This window comes from Rhamphochromis sp. 'chilingali' (assembly GCF_963969265.1).
Source record: "Rhamphochromis sp. 'chilingali' genome assembly, chromosome: 17".
NCBI classification, from domain to species: domain Eukaryota; kingdom Metazoa; phylum Chordata; class Actinopteri; order Cichliformes; family Cichlidae; genus Rhamphochromis; species Rhamphochromis sp. 'chilingali'.
Window position 1 is genome coordinate 2039373 of NC_137944.1, and position 20866 is coordinate 2060238.

Genomic DNA, 20866 nt, shown 5'->3' on the forward strand with positions numbered 1-20866 from the left:
TAGCCGCCACCATATCATCACATTATTCTCCTGAAGGACAATAAAGCCGCATACACGCTGATACAGAGACAACTCAAAACTGGAAGCAAAGACTTGGCTGAGTGGTTTTTGTTTTTTCTTCCACAAAGTCTCACGTTTTCATGTGTCTGTATATCTCTGATCGCCTGCACTAGAATATCATCAAAATGGTGGTAAAAACCAACACAATCATACATTTGTGTCCTCAACCTAGCTGTGGGACAACGCACCTGGTTTTAAAACTTAAGATGTGCACAACCAACCAAAGCACAACAAATACGGCGGCATTAGGAAGGTGACGGAGAACCCAAGGTTCACTCTGACAGAGCTCCAGCATTGCTCTGTAGAGGAAAGACAACCATTTCTGCACCACTTCACCAATCAGGCCTGTGTGGTAGAGAGGCCAGGCGGAAGCTACTCCTCAGTAAACACCTGCCGGGAGTTTGCCAAAAGGCACCTAAAAGGCTCTCAGACCATGAGAAACAAACCTGTCTAGTCGGCTAAAACAAAGGTTTAACTCTTTGGTCTGAATGTAGCGCTGACACCAGGCTCCTGGCCAGTACCATCCCTACAGCGAAGCATGGTTGTGGCAGCATCCTGCTGCAGGCATATTTCAGAGTTGAAAGAAAGACGAATGCAGCAATGTAGAGACATCCTTGATAACCTGCTTCAAAGCACTCTGGACCTCAGACTGGGATGAACAGGCCCACGACCATAAGGTGCTAGACACACAGAGAGAAAGCACTGATGTTACTCATCCAGCTCAAAGTTACTCACCTAGTGGCGAGGGCTACTGAGTAAGCTATGCTGATTATGAAATGATCAGGGGTGGAGCCACACAGATACACCACCTCAACCTGCTGAAAGCACAGCGAGGCAGGACCCATTTCTCTGGTGAGAAGACTGAAGAAGACATTAGCTATGGCTTGAAATTCCAAATTCATTGCCACCTCACTCTGCTGTGATATGGTAGAGTGATAAGATGTACCACAATGTAAGGAGTGCTCTGACACATTGATAAATATGTTTTTTTCCTTTCTCGCAGTCGATTAGATGAGATGATAAGGCAGTATGAAAAAATGTTCCTATTAAGTTTTGAACTGGACTGTCAGTAGCTTTTGGTATACAATCCAAACATCTGACACAAGCCCAGAAATCTGATTTTGCTGCATTCCAAAATCACTTTGAGGATGTGTTCCCCTCCGCCCAGTCCCACCACACTTACACTGCACCACTTTGAAACTCGCCCATGTCTGATGGTGCGTTCACGGCTCTGTAGGTTACCTGAACACAAAAGGCAAATGGTTCAGAGGTAACTGGCTGCTCACATTGACAGCTCACTTTTTCACTGGACTTAAGGGAATCTGCCGGTAGTATGGTTGTCTCCAGAAGGAAAAGATGGTGCTTTCCACTCTGTATGGTTTTACCAATTCGTCACTGTTACGTTCCCCTGGGGGGTCTAGGCGGGGAGGGGGAAGTAACAAAAGTGACCGGGTCAGAAAAAGGAGTCAAGGAGGCGAAACAGTTAAATAAAACAGTTTTATTGAAGTAATTCAACTAAAAGAGACGGACAAGCCGCTATCACCATAAAAGTAACACAAACAAAACTCAGGCATTGGTCAGTAATGCAAAATGTCAAAAGGAAAACGCAGCTCACTAGCTGACAACCACAAAACACAGCTCACCAGCTGGAAACACCGCAAAAACACTCAGCTCACTAGCTGTACCCACACAAATGGCACTCTGGCCCAGAGCTCACCCTGCTCTGGGCTTAAATACCCTTAATTGCTGATGGGAGTCAGCTGTGCCGGAGGGAAAGGTGGCATCTCAGGTAGGAGGTAGTGGGACACGCCCACACAGGCACCCTCAGGAGAGAGAGAGGCCCTGCTAGGGCCGTAACAGTCACCCTTCCTGTCAGCTTGAAAGCTCCATCACTTTCCAATGCCTTTACATGATTTCAGCATTTGCACTGACATCTGGCTGAAATCTCTGATGGCGGCAGAGCTCGTGGCCAACACGGAGAAGTGGGTGTTTGGACGGAGGGAGGTATCTGCTATCTCGTTATCAGTATCTAGGGTACTAAGACCATTCCAAGACCAAACAAAAGGTAAGCTGGCTTTTACATGTGGTTGGTTACTAGCTCAGGTTTACTAGCTCAGAGCTGTGTTCGCAGTGTCTGACTGAAACAGGCTCTCTGTGGGGAACACCTGCATCACACTCCGAACTGTTTTTGTTCTGCAGACTGATGCCTCAAGCATGAGGCCTGTTTTGTCCCTGCAGGTAAAGGGGGTCGACCCCACCAGTGGGTTACTCGAGACAAAAGCTATCAAAGTGTGCGACCAGACTGCTCATCCTTTCCCACTTTCCATCACAAAAAAAAGAGGCCATGCCTGGATCAATCACTGGTATCGCTCCTTAAGACCATTTAAATAAAAGAATCTGTAGGCCAGGGGTGCAGACGGCTTTGGCCAATTTCCTGTCTTGTTCATGGGGGGAGGAGTAGGCTAGGCCACAGAATGGAGGTATGTGGTCGCAGGGTGTGGTTTGTGGTTTATGGCTCAATTACAGGGAACGGGGTGGGCAGTGCCAGGGGAAACTGGCTGGCACATATGCCAGCAAACATATAATTATGTCTCTCTGATTTCACACAGTAGCACGCTGGGATCAAGGTGTGTGCAGCAGGAGTCTAGTGCTGCCAGCTGTGAAGGTGTAGCCTGTGAAGGTGTAGCAGTGAGCTCGAGCTGACTGGACAACATAGTGCAAATCATTGGAAAGTGCAAATTTGGTGGTGAATAAAGAAATCTGCAGCGACCAAGAAACGCTGTGTTAATGGTACATGTGTTGGGGTTCCCACAGATGTGCTACAGCTTTTTTTAAACATTTACATTTTTACATAAGTTGTGTTCCCAAATTGCCCGACCCCCAGTACTGTTTAGGAAATCTAACAAGTCCTCTCACTTCTCCTCTAGTCACATAAATTACAGTAAGTTATACTTTTTCAGGAGTGAAATCATTGACCAGGTTCAGTAAATATCACACACTGATCAACCTCTTTCTTCATGGTTCATTAATGTGGAAAAACATAACATGTCCACTCTGCTACGTTTATTTATTTATATTTAATCTTGAATAAAATACTAAAAAAGATTTTTGTCGTCTGCATGTGTTAGCCGGTTGTGCTTCACATGAGTAGAAATGGCTGAGAAAACATCATCCCTGTTACTGTCAGGGTTTTGTGGACACTTGTCCCAAAAATGCCATGCAGGGACTCTTTCCATGACGAAGGTGGCAAAGAAAAGCGTTTTTTTTTTTTTTTTTAAATCACATTTAAATGATATTATTTTGAAATAGAATAAACTGCCATGGTTTTATTTAAAAAAAGAAAAGAAAAAAAAAATCATGGTATGCTTTATATACCAAGAGTTCTCAAGCTGTTGACTTTATTAAAATGAGCAAGCACTTTGTACAGAAATTGATGTTGACATGAGACTTTTATTAAGTAAAACAAAAAGAAAAAAGGATACATTAAATTAAATCAGTGAAATGGTAAAACCAATGTGAAACCAGGAAAACGTTAACTTCTCATAAAAATGTCTATTTTATTTAAAAGTTCGCTCTTGGCACAAACCCCAAAAGTTAATACAGGTGTAGCCGTGAAATAATATTAAATCTGCATCCTGATGGGTTTCATATATTTACAGGGTGGGGCGAGCTTTCAGCCGTGGTACATCCTGTCCTATTGCTCCTCTGTCCACCCTGGTACGTGTTTTTGTGACTATAGAGAAAATGGACAAATTCTTAATGCATATTATAATTTTATACGTATTTTAAGAGTTATAAGAGACTGTTAGTTATTATCCTTGTTAATCAAATCGAGTTTTAAATATTGCTTAAAGGTGCAGCACTTCGCACCATGTATTACACTGAAACATAATAAGGCTGATTCATCGAGTAATCTGATTATAAAAAATCCTCGACACAAACTTTGCTTCGACATTTCTTTTAATCCACGGCTCTGTGGCGCACGGTTGTCACGCGAGTGCTTCACCTGCATTTATAACTAAAAACAGACCTGGAATAGAAACGTATTGAGGAGCAGCATGTGTGTGTAACTTGACAAAGTTACGCCTACGCCGCCAGCATTTTAAAACATAAACTATGATAACAAAGCGAATACGATGCTGTCGTAGTTGGAACATGGAGCCAGGAAAAGGCTAGTGGGAGTCCTTCATCAAACCACCTGACCAACAAACTGTAGGTGCTCGTCCACCACCGTTTGCTTTACACAACAAAACATCTGCAGCAAGCATCCAGAGGTTGTTTTAAACTTAGCCTGATACGATGTTTAAATGACAGCTCAAGGCTGACAGCACTTAAACTGAAACAGGATGTTTCAGTTATTTCTTTTTTCTTTATTACGTTGAGCTGCTGTGTTGTACATAGTGCTGATGCGGGACAGTTTCCAATGTTGCTGTATTATTGTACTAGGTATGACTGTGCAATGACAATAAAGAGTTATCTTATCTTACAGCTGATCTAAACATTAGGAGCACATGCCTTTGAAATGGTAAAATAAATGGCCTGTATTTGTGTAGCGCTTTTCTAGTCCCTAAGGACCCCAAAGCGCTTTACACAACCTGTCATCCACCCATTCACACTGGTGATGGCAGCTACATTGTAGCCACATTGAAAGGCCAAATCTGTGCAAAAATGTGGATTCATTCTCATTTTCTGTCAGGTAGTCACACTGTCATGACGTTCTGATGGCAAAAGCAAACAAACTTTCCTTTTTGAATGTGGTCGGGTTGTTGAACTGCATAAGCAGCACGCCATCGCTGCTGAGGCGGGACGGCTGAGGTTCAGAGGCGTCCAGATGTTGCAGAGAGCATCCCCCATGACTCACTGGTAACGACTGGGATTTTCAACAGGACCATGTTACAGTACACAATGCCTGCAGGACGAGGGATCTCTTCCATCACTCATATTAACATTATTATTAATGTTAATTACCATCTCCACCATCATGTCTTGGTTTAGGGTTAAGCATTAACCAACCAAACATGAACACACACCGAATCTACCTCAGGAAATAAAACAGAACTCTTTTTATCCCCATTAACATCAGAAAGCCTCCAAGAAGACAAAGCAAAGATACTTTTTTATGCCTTAGTTTAGATCACATACATAGCTTTATTTATTAGATTTTTCATTTGAATTTTTTTATCTTTAATTTTTAATTTAATTAAAATTACTCGATTAATCAGTGGAATATTCAACAGAATACTCGATTGTTAGAATAACCGATGCAGCCCTAAAACACACGATACCCGAGGTAGTGCTGGTTTCTTCCATGCTGACATACACAGTGGAAATGGTTGCACCTTTCATGCTTGGTTATATACAAGTACCCCTCTGGCACCAAGTAGATGCACCTATAGCATAAATCTGAAAATCCCAGGTGATTTTCAGAAAATTGACCTCTGACCTTGACGCCAAAGTCATCGGGATTCAAACTTGTCTGAGATTTTTAGTAGTGTAACGTATGGTATGATTTTTAAAAAAAAAATCTTATGTTGCCATGTTTTTGTTTTTTTAGATTTTTAGAAAAACTTGACCTCTAAGCTTGATTGTGACCATTGATCTAAGATTTTTAGTACATGCGCTTTGGTCTGACTTTGAATATCCAATGTGATTTCCTTCATAAGAGTCACACACAAGATTCTCAGAACACTTGACTTGTGACACTGAAACTCATCTGAAATTTCTAGTAGACGCACATCTCGTACCAAATTAAAAATCATACGATGACAGATTCCCGAGTGACTGCATCCACAAACTTTGTACAGTGATGTACATGACGAATGAAAAACATCACCGAACCAAACGTTTATGCTGTTGTCTTCCTTGTGCACAGCCATACGTTCCCAATGTGTCTTTACAACCGCTCAGGTTTTGTTTCATCTGGTCACATCCCGCTCTCACTTTTTGCAGTGTAGCCCGGGGCAGTCGCTGCAGATGAGCTGGAGGCACAGATCTGCGAGCAGGTCTTTCTCTATGGGCGTGTCAATGATAGATTAGTGTGGGAGCATAGGGATTCCCAGACTGCACAGAGGGCCACCACTGCAACAGTTCTGTTGTAACTTTATTGCAGTTTATTGTTTGATAACAGCATTTTGGTTATTTTGTAAGTGATTTAAGTGTTAGTCACATGTTTAGTGAGAGCTGTTAATTATAGATTTAATTTTCTGCTAAAGGGGAGCATTTAACAGGTATTTTCATTAGAAAACTGCGTTTCCCAGAATCCTTTGTGGTAGACGAAAGTTACTCTGGGTTTTTTTTTTTAGCTAGCAAGAAGAAAGTTTTCGGGAAGCCATTATATGTTGCTCTGATGTCGAGCAGTTTATTTGTTGTACATTCCCCCTTTTGAAGCCTTATATAAAGACTATCGTTTCTACAACTGATTTCGATCCATTTTTTTGGCTAAGTGGATTTGCCACAACAAGTTCTTTGGAAACCTTCTTGTTTTTAAGTTTGAGCCTGACTGATTCCCCCCCATCAGCCATTCCCTCTGAAGAACACATGAGCATATTCCACATCTATCGAGTATACTGACTATATGGACAGCCGTGTGCATAGTCAGGCCATAAAAAGGTAAATCCTTTCTCTGTGTGGGAACAGGTGTTTATACAACATCCATAATTGATTAGAGAGAGAGATGGAAAAATATGAAAAAAAAAATCTTTTAAATATCAGACTGTTGTCACAGACGGGTGGAAATTATAGATTTTCTTCACTTTTTGTATCGGCCACTCAAACTTTTCACCAGCCATTATTTTTCTATTTTGTGTGTAACATTTGAATGATGCATTTCACCTCCTTATGGCCTTTAGACAATCCGAGGTCCTTCGTGGCCTCTAATTCCGAGTATTTTGTGCTAACAATAAAGCTATCAGTCTTGCTGCTGGAAGGCGTGTGCTGCCGACAGTTGGAACAAAACATTGACTGGCTGCTCTCATCAAAAGTGAGCCAGTCGCGTAACTCGCCGTTGTCACTTCTTTTCCATTTTTCGTTAAAAAACTGCCGTTTAACGTCCCATCGTAACACCTCTTGAGGAGTGTTTTTGTTTCTGCCACCTGCTTAGCTCCACAAATGTAACACCACATTGCTAAACTGCTCGAATTTTCCCCTCCTCTTTCAAAAGCCCCTTTTCCATTAGTACCTCCTCGGATCGACTCGCCACGGATCACCAAGACTCGGATCGACTGGTGTTCCATTGTAAACCAGTACTACCAAACCCGCGTGGTTGTCACCATTGCAATGTGTTTGGGCATCCTGCGACGTCGAGGCGACGATATACTTGCTGCTCCGTCTGTGGCTTCTCATCACTCGTGAACCACAGCGTTGTTTGTTTGGAGCCATTTCCCTCATTGCCTGGTTTCAAAGATGGCAGTTTTAACTTTCGTGAACAAGACGTGCTCGTGACTCGTCAAGTGACGCTACTGACCAGCCAATCTGTCGACGACACATTTTAGTACCTGCTCAGATCGCATAACGGCATTTAGAGCAGACTGGCAGCAACACATCCGCCCACGACAGGTCAGGACTGCAAATTAAACATAGTTTTTTCTGTTCAAACTTAAATCCGCCATGGTGGCTTCTGCATTGTTCAAATTTACCACGACTTCATAAACTTACCCGCATTTGGCCAGTGGCAGGTGCTAATTTCCACCCCTGGTCACAGATCATAATAAGAAATTTCCAAGAATATACTTGGACATTCTTTAATATTACAGTCTTAGGTTTTCAAGAACAGATCAAAAAATTTATTAACCTCATCACACCACAGACGCCACTGGGAAGCATGGAAAACCGCATGTATATGAAAGTTCAGAAACATACCTGTATCTAATACACAAAAGCGTCCAAAGTCAGGATATTATTCTGAACAGCCATGTCTCTCTACGGACTGTTACTGAGACATGTACCACAGCCTTTTATTAAACTAGTACCACTTCCAGACTCATCAGTACCAAAGTATAGTTAAGTGTCTGGACAAACTGTTATTTAAGCAATGTTAATGTATTCTTACAGAGCTCATGTTTCCTTCTTTTCAGCTGAAACAAAGGAGCTTTAAACCTGCTGGTCTTCAGCGCAGCCTTCTGACTCCAACGCTGATGGTATTTGTAAAATAGTTACTTACCTGGGAAAAAACAAGTCTATCTTATTGGATTGTTTCAAGTTTTTTTTTTATCATAACTTCTTAAAGAGGTATGAAATGGAAATTGAATGATTTCTGTCTCATATAGAATCCTTTATAGGCTGGATAAATGCTCACTTTATAACTAACCATTACTGACACAATAACCATGTTTTTTTTAAGCACCACTCACTTTTCCATCTACTATTTTTTAAACCACCGTCCTCGACTTTTACTGCAAGGTTGGCATCAAATTTAAAATGTGCAACATTTCTTAGTTTCGACATTTCAAATGCTTTCTTTGTTCCATTTTTAGTCGAGACAATACATTACTTACAAACCATGACATTGTTTTTGTTTACTTTTTCCACACTGTCACACCTTTCTAAAAATCAAGGAGGTACACTACTACAAAAATGTAAAAAGCTTTCACTGTGGCAGCGAGGATGTGTATCCTGCTATGGCTGCCAGGAGATTCAAGAAAAAGGACGAGTAAAAAACTCCACAGCTGAGATTACACTACTACTCAACAGCAGGGACCTTTCATTCATACAACCCCACAATCACCAAGTGTGTGGAAGGCTGAATGTTTTAGGTCTGGAAACGTTTACCCTAACATTCAAAGGCTCGGGCGTTGCTTTAATGCCACACTGTCACAAATTTGCCATAAAGAAGAGAAAAGTGACAAAACAATGAGAGCTTTTATTCCCACAGTCTTCCTGTGGCAAAGATCTGAGTTGTACAGTCAATCCTGTATGAAGATGAAGTTAAAATGGCTAGCTCCTGTTGACAAACCTCTTATAGGAGAGGAAGGCACAGATATCCGTCTCCATTTCACCTCAAAGATAACTGTACTGTATTATCCTATGTAGCGCGACTGAAAGAAGTCAATGTAAATATCAGCATGTGACTGCCTGAAATCCCGAGCAAGCAGCAGCAGCAGCAGCAGCAGCAGAGAGGCTGAAGAGGCACCAATTTGTCTGAAATGAGCTTGTGTGCACCAAAGAATAATAGCAGCACACATTAAATATTGATTCCAGTTTGGTGTCTAACGTCATCTCGACATCCACCTCCGTTAATCCGCCGATCAGGAAACAATCAGCCGTCTGGCCCGAGTAAAGCCTTGCCCTTACAGTAAAATGTTGGTTATGCTGACAGGCGCCAGGCAGCCATTTAGGTGCATATGGAGTCAGTTGAGTCTCTACGTAAATGGCTGATGCATTTCGAATTTTTCTTCCTAATTGCTGAGAGCCATCAGCACCCCCGGCCTCCTCCTAGCGCCTTTTAATCCGCCACTTTATATAGCCTTGCTTCAATAAAACCGTCTCACGACCTCGTCTCATTCCACTGTTCTCTCAAGAAGCTTGTACTAGTACCTGAAAGACCGTGTTTCTTTATCGAGTCTGAGTTAACCCCTAGAGACTCTGGATGAAACAATGAAACGGATTGGAGGCACTCCGACCAACGTTTCCATCAGAATGTAATTACAACACGTCCGTTAGCAGCTCGGCGCTTATCAAAACAAAAAAGCCACACACGACAAAAAAAGATCCATAGTGTTTGTGTTGCGACTGGAGGCCTTTAAATGTAAAGTAACAGTTGCAGGCGGCATTGCTGGTCGCCAACATGTCAGCATGCATCAATAAATAGCGAAGCAAAGGCGCTCCATTGTCTGACAGCGTATCAGCGTATCCGCTAACAGGAAAACGACACAATAACCGTCCGGCTGCGACGTCAAATCCACAGTTGCCGTTTCAAAACATCCCTGACCAGAACCAGGCCCCGTACACATCCTCGGACTCACCTGTATCTCCTTTCGCCTCAGTGTGTAGCGTCTCCGGGTTCACGGTCCGGTCCTGACGCGTTGCAGCAGCCCCTCACCACCAGTCCCCGGCACCGGCAGGCAGCACTGAGAAGCTGATTGGGCCTCGATAGACACTCACCCTTTCGGTGCATCCAGACAGCCAGCTAATTGGTCAGACGCTCTCTCCGTGAAGTCCAGACAGCGCAATGAATGGCTGTTCGTTTCCACAGAGGACCCAGACAGACAGCTGATTGGTCGTTTATTTCCGCGGCGGAGACAGAGTGCGGCTTGATTGGATGGTAGTAGTGTTGTTGTCTGTGTCTATATGGAGAGCCATGTTACCTCAAACGAGACGAAAAAAACAGTGTTTGGTTGTATTCACTGAACTAAACCGGATCATTTATGCTGCTCCAAATAATTTTTACCCAACGACGTCTGAGCGACCAAAAACAACAGCTACATTTTCCGAGGAGAATTTTAGTGACTTCTTGTTACACCCGTTTCCTAACGGGTATTCTGTCATTACATGCATGACAAAGACCCAAGGGAGGACAAATGTAGCTCGGACAGCATTGGATGGTTCAATGATAGGAAACGTCATTACTTCTATCCCAACTACTGCGCTGCAGAGCGGGTCTTTGTAGGCAGTAGTAGCAGGTTTATAGTGGTAGGCTGGTCAGGGGACGCTGCCCGCATGCCTTTAGGACTTGCAGAACATGGAATAATATACATGCTAAATAAAATGATTTTGTATAGCACTTATCTAGTATTATCAACTACTCAAAGCACTTTACACATACCTATATTCTGAAAATTCTGAAGCATCCAGCACTAGCCTATGTCACACTGACAAGATCAGGAAAATCATTTCACCATCCTTTACTGATGATTTTGTCAATATCAATGGCTTAAAAATGTCATTTTTTGAGTGGAAATAACTTTGGTCACATCTTCATGTACAGTACATTTGTGCATAACTACCTACAACGGTAAATACACACATCAGCCACAACATTAAACAGTTAAAGTGAAAAACACTGATAATCTCATTCCTCATTTTTCCTGGGAAACCTTCAGGTCTCAGCATCATGTAGATATCGCCTTAACATGAACACTCAACTAAACACTGTTGTAATCCTCCATGGCAACGGAAGAGGATTAGGGCCACCGAAAGAAAAAAAAAGTGGGCAAAAGTCAGAATTCAGACTTTAATCTCAGAATTCAGAGAGAAATTAATCCTGAGGAAAAAGTCAGAATTCTGACTTTTTCCTCAGGATTCTGTAAAAGAAGAAAAAAACGACCTGCCCACTTTTTTACCTGTGGCCCTAATCCTCTTCTATACAACCTTCCTCAAGTAGGACAACGGACCCATTTATTCAGTAATAACTAGGAGCGTCTCGAGGAACACATTGTCAGGGTCCATGCAGGTCGTGAAAAAGTATTACAACTATAGTTAAGTAAATATCTACTGTATTAACACAAATGATTTATTATTAGTTGAAAACTATTCCTTGCATATAATATGCACACAATAAGGAATAAAACACATCTCAACCCACATGAAGCTGATACTAATACTAGTATTAATTACTAATGTGAAAGGGCTGCTGAGCCTGTCTGTTTTATTAGACGTCAGAGCTGCCGTCCACTCCCGTCATGGTTACAGCTTTCATTGCTAAATTAATAAAAAGAGTTGCCTCCCACTACTCTCTCATCAGTTTATTGTCAAAGGCTAGTTTATACGCAAAGCCTCTTCACAGATCACCAGGAGAAAGCAGTAGGCATCTCAGGTTGCCCAGCTCCAGCCAAACAAGAGACGGACATGTCCTCAAAACGCAGAGAGCTGCAGTTTTCTATGAGATTAAAAGAAGTGCAGCTTTCAGCAACAATATCTGACTGCGGCCACAAGATGGCAGTAATGTAAAGGATTGATGCACATGTTGACTGACAGGCCAGAAGCTTTTTGACAGTGTTGTCTGAGGTGAAAGGAGAGTGATCACTTTACTTTGGTAGTTTTAATTTCCTTGCTTTTCCCAGTGGAATGGCACTGGAGCGTTGGTCTGACCTGCAAACTACCCAGATCAGAATAACTAACAATACTGTCAGTGCAGTAAGGCGGGTTGTTTCAGTGTTGTTTTTAATCTTAGCTACTTTTTAAAACTATTACTTGGAATGGCAAGATTGTTTTTGACATTACCTGTTCATCTATAGTGCATTCCTTCTCTTGCTATATCAATCACCTTTGTAATGTTGCTTTCAAAATAAAGGTTTTACTTCTTTGACTTTTGACAGTGTTGTGATTCAGCAAAAGCAGAAAAGACAGAAGACATGAATCAGTGGCTTTGGTGTAGTTTAGCCTGTAGCTACTTTTGGCTGCACTCTTGTCACCACAGCAGGTAACTCTGCATGTTTGATTGGCAGTTTTATTCCAATGCTCTTCCAGACATAACCCCAAAGGTGATGTGTATCTCCAGCTAGAACTGACTAAGTGACCTTTGCTGGACTTTGTGGACTTTCCACTAATTAATGTGCTACCCACATTAACCACATTAGTGTAGTGGGTAGCACTACAATAATTAATGATTCTGATTAAATTATAATTTGCATAAGAGGTAACCCAGATAATTGTTTTATGATCAATGATGGCAATAGAAGGGTTTTGATATTAAATGAATGCACTGGTCATAATTTTCAAATCTGTTTGTGGATTTATTATAAGATTGCATTATTCTTCTTTTTTAAAATCATGTGTGAAAGCAACAGTTACACTCTTTCGTCCATCCGGTATAGTGAAAATAACAAATAACAAAGTTTGAAGTTTTTACAGTTTACATTAAAATTTGAATCATATATATTTAATCTCTGTAATATTCTGAATATTTATAATTGAGTTATTTGCATATATTAGAGCTATTGCTTATATTTTGTAGCTTCGTAATCAGTGTTGGGGAGTAACGGAATACATGTACCGCCGTTACGTATTTAAAATACAAAATATGAGTAACTGTATTACCGTTTAAAAAGGTGGTATTCAGAATACAGTTACTTTGTTGAAATAAATGGATTACACTGCGGTACTTTCCTGTTTCATATTGTCGCGGGTCAGGACTGTTTGGATTTGTTTGACAGCTACGTTCTGTTGTTCCAGGCGGCAGCGTTACGGTTGCCATGGTTACAGGGCGACGCTCTCTCTCTCTCTGCGACTGTGTGTTTCCTGGGTGAGAGAGCGCCTTTTCGTTGTTGTTCTTGTTGTTGTTGTTGTTGTGCTAAGCTAACAGGCAGAATGCTACAAGCATAGCTCTAAAGAATGTAGCATCATGGGCAGTGTAGTCCGTGCTGCAGGGAGAATGGACTGCCATACACGTTATGGGTCTGTGAGCGCGAGGAGGGAGAAAAAGGGGAGTGGAAAGGTACGAGTTGTCATCGAGCAAAAACGGGAGCTGGAAGCATGTAAATATAATAATAACCACTGCAGCCAAGAAGAGTGCCTGACGAGCCCAGTTGTAAGTAAGCTATTAAGACTCGACTGTACACTGTGTTCGTGTTTTCCTCCGAAAACAATAAGTTCCGTTGGAGCAGCCTTTCAACGCCTCGCTCTGTCTCTCGCAAGAAAAGTTGACCCACACAACAAAGTAAAGCTAGTTTTCGGCTACGAGCCGACAGGGACCCCGCCGTATTAGTCAGAGGTCCCTTTACTACAGTTCGGAGTCGCGGACCTTCAGTAACAGTAATACATCACACAGCAATAGTACATTCACGTTGTTGTAAAAAGCATGATAATATATTAAGTAATCCAAAGTATTCAGAATACGTTACTGTCATTGAGTAACGTAACAGAATACGTTACAGAATACATTTTGGGGCATGTAATCTGTAATGGAATACATTTTAAAAGTAACCTTCCCAACACTGTTCGTAATATACTATATTATTTAATTGAGTTCAGTCTGTTGCTGTTCACTGTAACCACATAATTTCCTTTCAAGATTAATAATGTATTGTTTTTCTGATTCACACACAGAGATGGATAGATAGATGGATAGGTAGGTATTGTATCAATCAAGCTCAGCTTCTCTACCAGTGGCCTGAGATCTTGAGGTATGTATTATACTTGATATCATGTTAGGATTTTTTCCCCATCTTTACAAGTGTCAGATTTCTTCAGTATAATAATGCAACTGTTCACATGAAACAGAAGGAATCTGTTGGTTTTCAATGTGAATTTTTTTTCGAATTGGCCAAACACTGCATCTTTAAAATCTGCAGGAACCTTTGGTGGTACAAATTGTACAGTCTTCAAGGCACTTTTGATGGAGTGCTGATGATGTGGGGTGGATGACTCTGTATTTACAAGGAGAGGCACATGTGTCACAGCCAGCGGGGCAAGCCGTGTGGAGTTTAATAAGGACCCAAAACGCAGGCACTGAGGGGAAGGAAAAGCGGAGGTAACATGGAAAATGAGCAGCAGGGAGAACAGCATGGAGGAACAAGTCCACAGAAAACAAAATCAAAGTCTACAGAAAACACTGGAGCTCACAAATACAGTCCAAACACAGTTCAGGGGGTCAGCCTGGGGGCTGACAGCAAAGAAGTCTATACGGTTCTGCAGGTCGACCAGGAGGTCGGTAGCACAGGAGTCAAGGGGAAAACAGTTCAGGGGGCCGACCACGCCGAAGGCAGTGGCGGCAACACAGGCGAAGTAAATCTGGAGACCGGCCGGGTGGAAGGCAGTGGCGGTGACTCAGGCGAAGTAGATCCTTGGAGAGAGTTACTGTCTTTAAAGCAGCCAGTTCTTGGCAACACAGGAGAATGAGCTGAACTTAAAAAGAAAACACTGGGAAACACCCAGGACCATGAGAACATGCCCCATATTTCACTTTACAAACAGCAACATGATAAAACCAGTGGACTGCTGCTTTTCCTTGCCACATACAATGTATCACTTCAACAATGCACCAGAAGAAACAATGTAGAAGGGCAGGGTAGATGCATAGGTTGATGAGCCAGGCGGGCGGTTGGGAGTAGGCAACCCGTTCTCACTCCCAAAGCGTAACATTTTACGCTAGGTGACAAATCGTCACCATATTACGTTTTCGGCTACCCACCACGTTCCTAAATGACGACCGCGGAAAAAAGAGGACATATGAGAACCGTCTGGACTGAATCTACACATGTTCGCTCTTTTTCTTCAAATCGCTTAGAAACACGCTATTTAACATCATTAAAGACCTGGTTAAGGTCAGGAATAAGGTTATGGTCAGGGCTAGGGATAAGGTTAGGTTTAGGGCTGGAATACAGGGCTGGAACGTCTATTACCGCGGGAGTGTCATTCACTGGATTCCAGCCATAACCCGCCGCGTACCATAAGAACGCCGAAGGTCTCCTTTCGCGTTCCCCAGGAACGCCGCGGGACGTGACAAAACGTCGACATGTTACGCCTCGGGAGTGAGAACGCTCTGGAGTAGGAGGGCACGGAGAGGTTAGTCTTGATGGGAAGCGTGAAGGCAGGTACCCTATAGATGCCTCAAAGGAAGACAAGACTGTAGCGGAGAAGGTGAGAGAGTTTTGTGTGCGTTTGATCCAGGAGAGCTGTGTAGACCAGGAAGATGGGTTCTGGGAGGTGACACAACGGAAAGCCATCTCCAGTTCGTGATTGTAATAGATCCACAGCAGACCGGTCCACATTTGAATGCTTCTCAGCATACTTTATTGACACTCTTCTTCCGCACACGGTTGCTGTATACACACTAGCCTTTCTGTTTGACCATTGGTTTGTGAATGAAAACTCGAGCTGAGACATGCTTTGGCTCTAAGTGCAGAAAGTTTTCCATACTTGAGAGATGAATTGGGGACTCCAATCAGACACTCTTTCTGTAGCAATGGCAGCTTGAAAACATGATTGATTAAGAGTTTAGCGTTTTCCACGGCATTGGACAATTTCTCTCGGGGAATAAAGTGAGTGGACTTGGAAAACCTGTCAACTACTGAAAGAATGTTACCCATTACCAACAGCAAAACAAAGTCTGGGGATATATGTGAGCATAGTCTATGTAGTGTTGACAAGGTTTGTAGCAGACCAGATGGGCACTCTGGCTTACTTTTATTCTGGACACAGATTGAACATGTTGCCACATAGTCTCTCACACCCCTTTCTACTGACCCCCATCAGAAACAGCAGTAGAGGAACATGGTGGTCCTACTCACCCCAGGGTGATATTTGAACCTGGCTGAGTGAGCCCAGTGAATGACTTTGGAGCAGGTTGCAGTTGCAACATAGTTCCAGTTGAGGGGCTGGTACCAGGGTCAGGCTCATCATGTAGGGCTCGCTAAATGGACTCCTTTGTTGGGGACCCCCACTGTGAATTTGGAGAAAAGGATGTTCTCAGGCTCCAATGGATCGTTGTTAGCAGAGAATTGGCAAGAGAGGGCTTCTGGCTTGACATTCTTGAAGCCTGGACAATGGGAAACGGTGAAACTGAAACAACCAAAAGACAAGGACCAGCAAGCTTGGCAGGTATTGAGTATTGCAGTTCTGAGATATGTTAAGTGTTTATGACAACGTGTTGTGAGGCCTCCTCGAACCCGTACCGCCACTCCTCCCAAGTAGCTTGCAGTCCTGGACATTGTTATTTCACTCAGCAGGGGTTAGCCAATGGGAGCAAAAGACGCATGGCTACAGTTTACCTTGTGGACTAGAGACAGTACTGCCTCAATCCCAGAGTGAAATCTGTCCACCTCTGCACCTGAGAACAGGTGGGACCAGAAAAATAGTTGCTGGGCTGAGTAAAGTGGAGTAAAGTGGTGGGCCAGGACGGATGGACTTAGTCCAGAACAAAAAGAAAAGTCCACCAGGAGCACTGGAGCTCATGAAGTGGTCCAAACCAGAGTAGTAAACACTGGAACTCAGGGGACAGTCTGTCACAGAGCAGAGCGAGGCAAATTCGGAGGCTGACCGCACGGAAAGCAGCGGTGGCAAGACAGTTCTGAAGGCGCCCATGACAGCTAAGGTGCCCAATAGAGACAGATGGCTGGAGCCTGTTCTAGACCAAAGATGGGTCTAGCTGCTCTCCGGACCCTCCAGCAGAGACAGACTGCTGGACAGGGCCCTCGGACCCTCCAGCAGGAACAGAAGACGGCTGGTGTGGCTCCTCGGACCCCACTGGGGTGTGAACACAGCGGAGCTGGGAACAGCTGCGTCTACATTAATCCGGATAAATTTGAAAACGGCGTTTTCAAATTAGTGTGGACATGACCAAAGAAGGCTTGGCAGAAACTTTATTTCCTGAGAGTCCTCAGGAAAAATTATTAGGAGTTACTTATCTCATCCCGTGTAAATAAGTTTGACACAGTAAATAAAGAGCACTCCCTGCATTTTCTGTGCTTCTGTGTATTCTGCCATAGAGTCCGTTCACTCAGCATGACAAAAATAACATCCCTCAAAAGCTGCTGGTGTCCTTCTATCGATGTTCTATTGAGAGCATCCTGTGCTTCTGCCTCTGTATGTGGTTTTCCAGCTGCACATCAGTGCAGAGGAAACCTGCTGGTCTTTAGCCTCTCTGGACGAACTGCTTAGTCTCAATGTCTCAGGAAAGCAGGAAACATCATAAAAGGCTCCTCACACTCTGCTCATCATCTGTTCCACCTGCATCAGAACAAAGACAAATAGACTGAATATCAGTTTCTACCCCGGAGCTTTGAGGGCATTGAATTACACGTAATCACCTCCAATTCAACCTGACAGGTACAGTGCAATGGATGGCATCCTGTGCAATAGTGTTTTATGTGCAATAAGGTTTTATTTATTATACTGAATGACTGTGTTCTACTTCTTTTTTATTTTATTCTTTTGTAATTACATTTAAACTTTTTCTCTTGACACCACAGGACCTGCACTTAACTTCATTGTCCTTGTTACAATGAGAATAAAGATATTCTGATATTGCAAATGAAGAGGGAAGAATCAAAGTGAAAACTGGAAATAGCGAAGAAGGTGACTGATGGGATTTATAGTTAAAACTAATCATTAAAATGACTTGGGTTAATCACATGACGCTAAGTGGTTCTTCATTTGGTCATTTGGTGCTTGAAGAAAAAACTCCCTATAAGGTGTTATCCAGCCAGCCAGACTCGGTGGCTACCTTGCGAAAATCAACAGTGAACTCCGTGCCATAACTTTAATAATCCAGGGTGGGTGGCTGCCTGTGCACAGCAACAGAGATTTGTACTGTAACTGGTGGTGTCTGAGTGGAACTGCTGAGAGAATTTCTTACTGTCCGTCACAGGCTGATTGACATTGTTTATCTAAAATTTCAGCACCTCCTCATGCTCACCAATTACAGCACCATATATGAAAATTGCTGTACAGATTGGTTCTGCTGGGTCCAGATTGATTTTGGCCTCATCGTTCTGTCACAAGGCCAGAAGGCCGGTAACTGTGGTAGACAACAGGGTCGGCCAGAAAGGGGGCAACTGTCATGGTCCCCGTGCCTCGCTGGTCGACTCTCTGTTAGGCAACATGTCTGTTTTTGTTTTCGCTCTCTCCCTCCCCCCTCTCCCCCTCTGGCTCTCTCTCTTTCGCCGCGGCGATGCTCGTTGCAGGCTCCCGCTGCTGGCCCACACACCTGCTCTCATCACCACACCGGTCGCTGAGCTGATTGCAACACTATTTAAGATGGCAGATCTACGCTAGTCTTCGCTGGATCGTTGAGCTATCAGCGTCACTCAACCTGCAAATCTGAATCTGCATCCGTGAGTTTTGTGACTATTCCTCTACAAGAGGAGCAGCAGTGGAGAGAAGTTGGATTTTGTACAGTAAGTGTGGAGCACTCCTTTTCCGACCCCTGTTTCCCCACGGAGCCTGGAGACCTGGACCCCTCTTTTCCCCTGCACATTGTATATTCACTTGGTGTTTCGTTCACTGTAAATAAACGCACTGTCTTTTGCCTAAGGAAAACCTGGCCTGCGTCCCTTTAAGAAACCTTATCAGCAACGGCAGCAATCTTCGTTTCAAGGCTATTCATTTATTTGAAAGCCTGATGCTTAACCTTGTCCACTCGAACAGATTTATTTCTTATACATCATCCAATTGGCCCTTATTCAAAGTCCCTGTGATTTTTCAGATGTTTATCTGATTTAGTGCTCAGATCAACTAATTATTGTGGGTGATTTTAACATCCCAGTAGATAATGAAATGACAGCCTCAACATGACCTTTAATCTCTTATTAGACTCAATTAGCTTTTCTCAAAAGTGTAAAAGAACCCACCCACCACTTTAAACACATTCTACTTCTTGTTCTGACGTATGACATCCAACCTGAAATGACATCTCACTAATTTAGAAGATCTTAATTTAGCCTGGAAAATAGTTTGTTGCTCTATTTAAAAAGCCCTCTGTAAAGCTAGCACAGAATACTATTCCTGACTGATTGAAAAGAATAAGAACAACCAGGTTTCTCTGCAGCTCTGCCAGGCTGACAGTCAGAGCTCTGTTTAGCCAAGCATTCCTTGAACATTAACTAGTAATGACCTTATTAATTTCTTAATTACCATCATAACCATCTCACAGACGTAACATTATGTACAGCTAGTTTCAGTACTATTTATATTGTTAGACTTTTTTTTTTTTCCTCCAGTTGATCTTTCTGTAATTCCTACAAATCATCAGTGCTTCTATTAGCAGGGGCGGATCTAGAGAAATTTTCTTAGGGTGGCAAAGAAATCAAATGGGGTGGCGAAATCAAAGCCTTTTTTTCACACACATATGCAGGTGGTTACATATGGTTAAAATGATTCAAATGCAGTAAGTATACACGTTTTTCATAGAAATATAGTCTAGAACTTAATTATTGTCTGTAGCCCACATAATTACACACTTTAGTTACATAAAACATGTGAGTTTTGATGTTATGTTCTGTATAGCCTGTATAATAAATAAATATGCAGCCCAATAAGTATAAAATCCAGAAAGCTACACAACATGGGGCGCTTCATTTACAAACACAAGTCTAACTTAAGTTTCACTGTTTTTTGTTAGAAAACAGTCACATTGTTACAGCTTCAATTACACGAAATGTCAGAAATCTGCACTGTCATGAACAAAAATTTAAACCTAGTTTTTCATGATTTGTTGGATTAACCCACTGAGGTCTGAAATATAACCGGCCATTTTTGACTCCTTTTGAGTTTATTTGTATTTCACCCTCAAATTGTTTCATTTTATTTTTTTTCCTGCCTTGCTTGCTATCTTTTCAGCTCAACCTCATGTGTCTGAATTTAGATGTTTTTTTCATTGACTTACTGTATTAATATTACTGATCTGAAATCATGCAAAAAAACTTAAATTCCTAGTAGTATTTTTTTACTGTGAAAAAAACACACAGACATGTTGAGTAAATTATTTTTATAACTTGAAATGCAAACATAATTTGTACATTTTGTAAACACATAGAACTATTTATCTAAAATGCAGCCAATACACCTGCCGTTTTCTTTTATTTTGTACAACCATTTAAAAATATGACTAAAACTAAAATGAGAGAACCATCAGGTGTCACAAATGTGTGCCAGTAAAACATGTTTTTCCACCAAAAGACAGAGAACAGCACAGGGACAAACCTGCAGGCCTGACAACAGGTGTATCACTGCGCTGGTTTTCTACTTGGTGACAGTGTTTACACTGCACTGTGCCTTTGTGTCATTCATTAGTGCCCTCAGTGACACACAAAACAAAGCAACGACTACACAACACACTAACTATACAATCCACACTGAACGTCACAAATCTCCCACATCTAAAAGCTTTCTCTCTCACTCGCTCGCTCTGTCTCTCTCCCAAAACAACCGAATC

General features: G+C 42.4%; 1 protein-coding gene across 5 annotated transcripts in view; it reads right to left on the minus strand.

Moving 5' to 3' along the window:
• The window catches only part of gatad2b (GATA zinc finger domain containing 2B), a 42461-nt gene extending 32277 nt beyond the window's left edge, over positions 1-10184 (minus strand). For 2 of the 5 annotated variants that reach the window (XR_013969394.1, XM_080863358.1), the window contains exon 1: positions 10020-10179. The gene's annotated coding sequence lies outside the window, so the exon portion shown is untranslated. Of the gene's footprint in view, positions 1-10019 lie in introns of all 5 variants that reach the window. The other 3 variants (XM_080863359.1, XM_080863361.1, XM_080863360.1) reach the window with 3 other exon arrangements.
• Positions 10185-20866: the final 10682 nt, after the last annotated feature.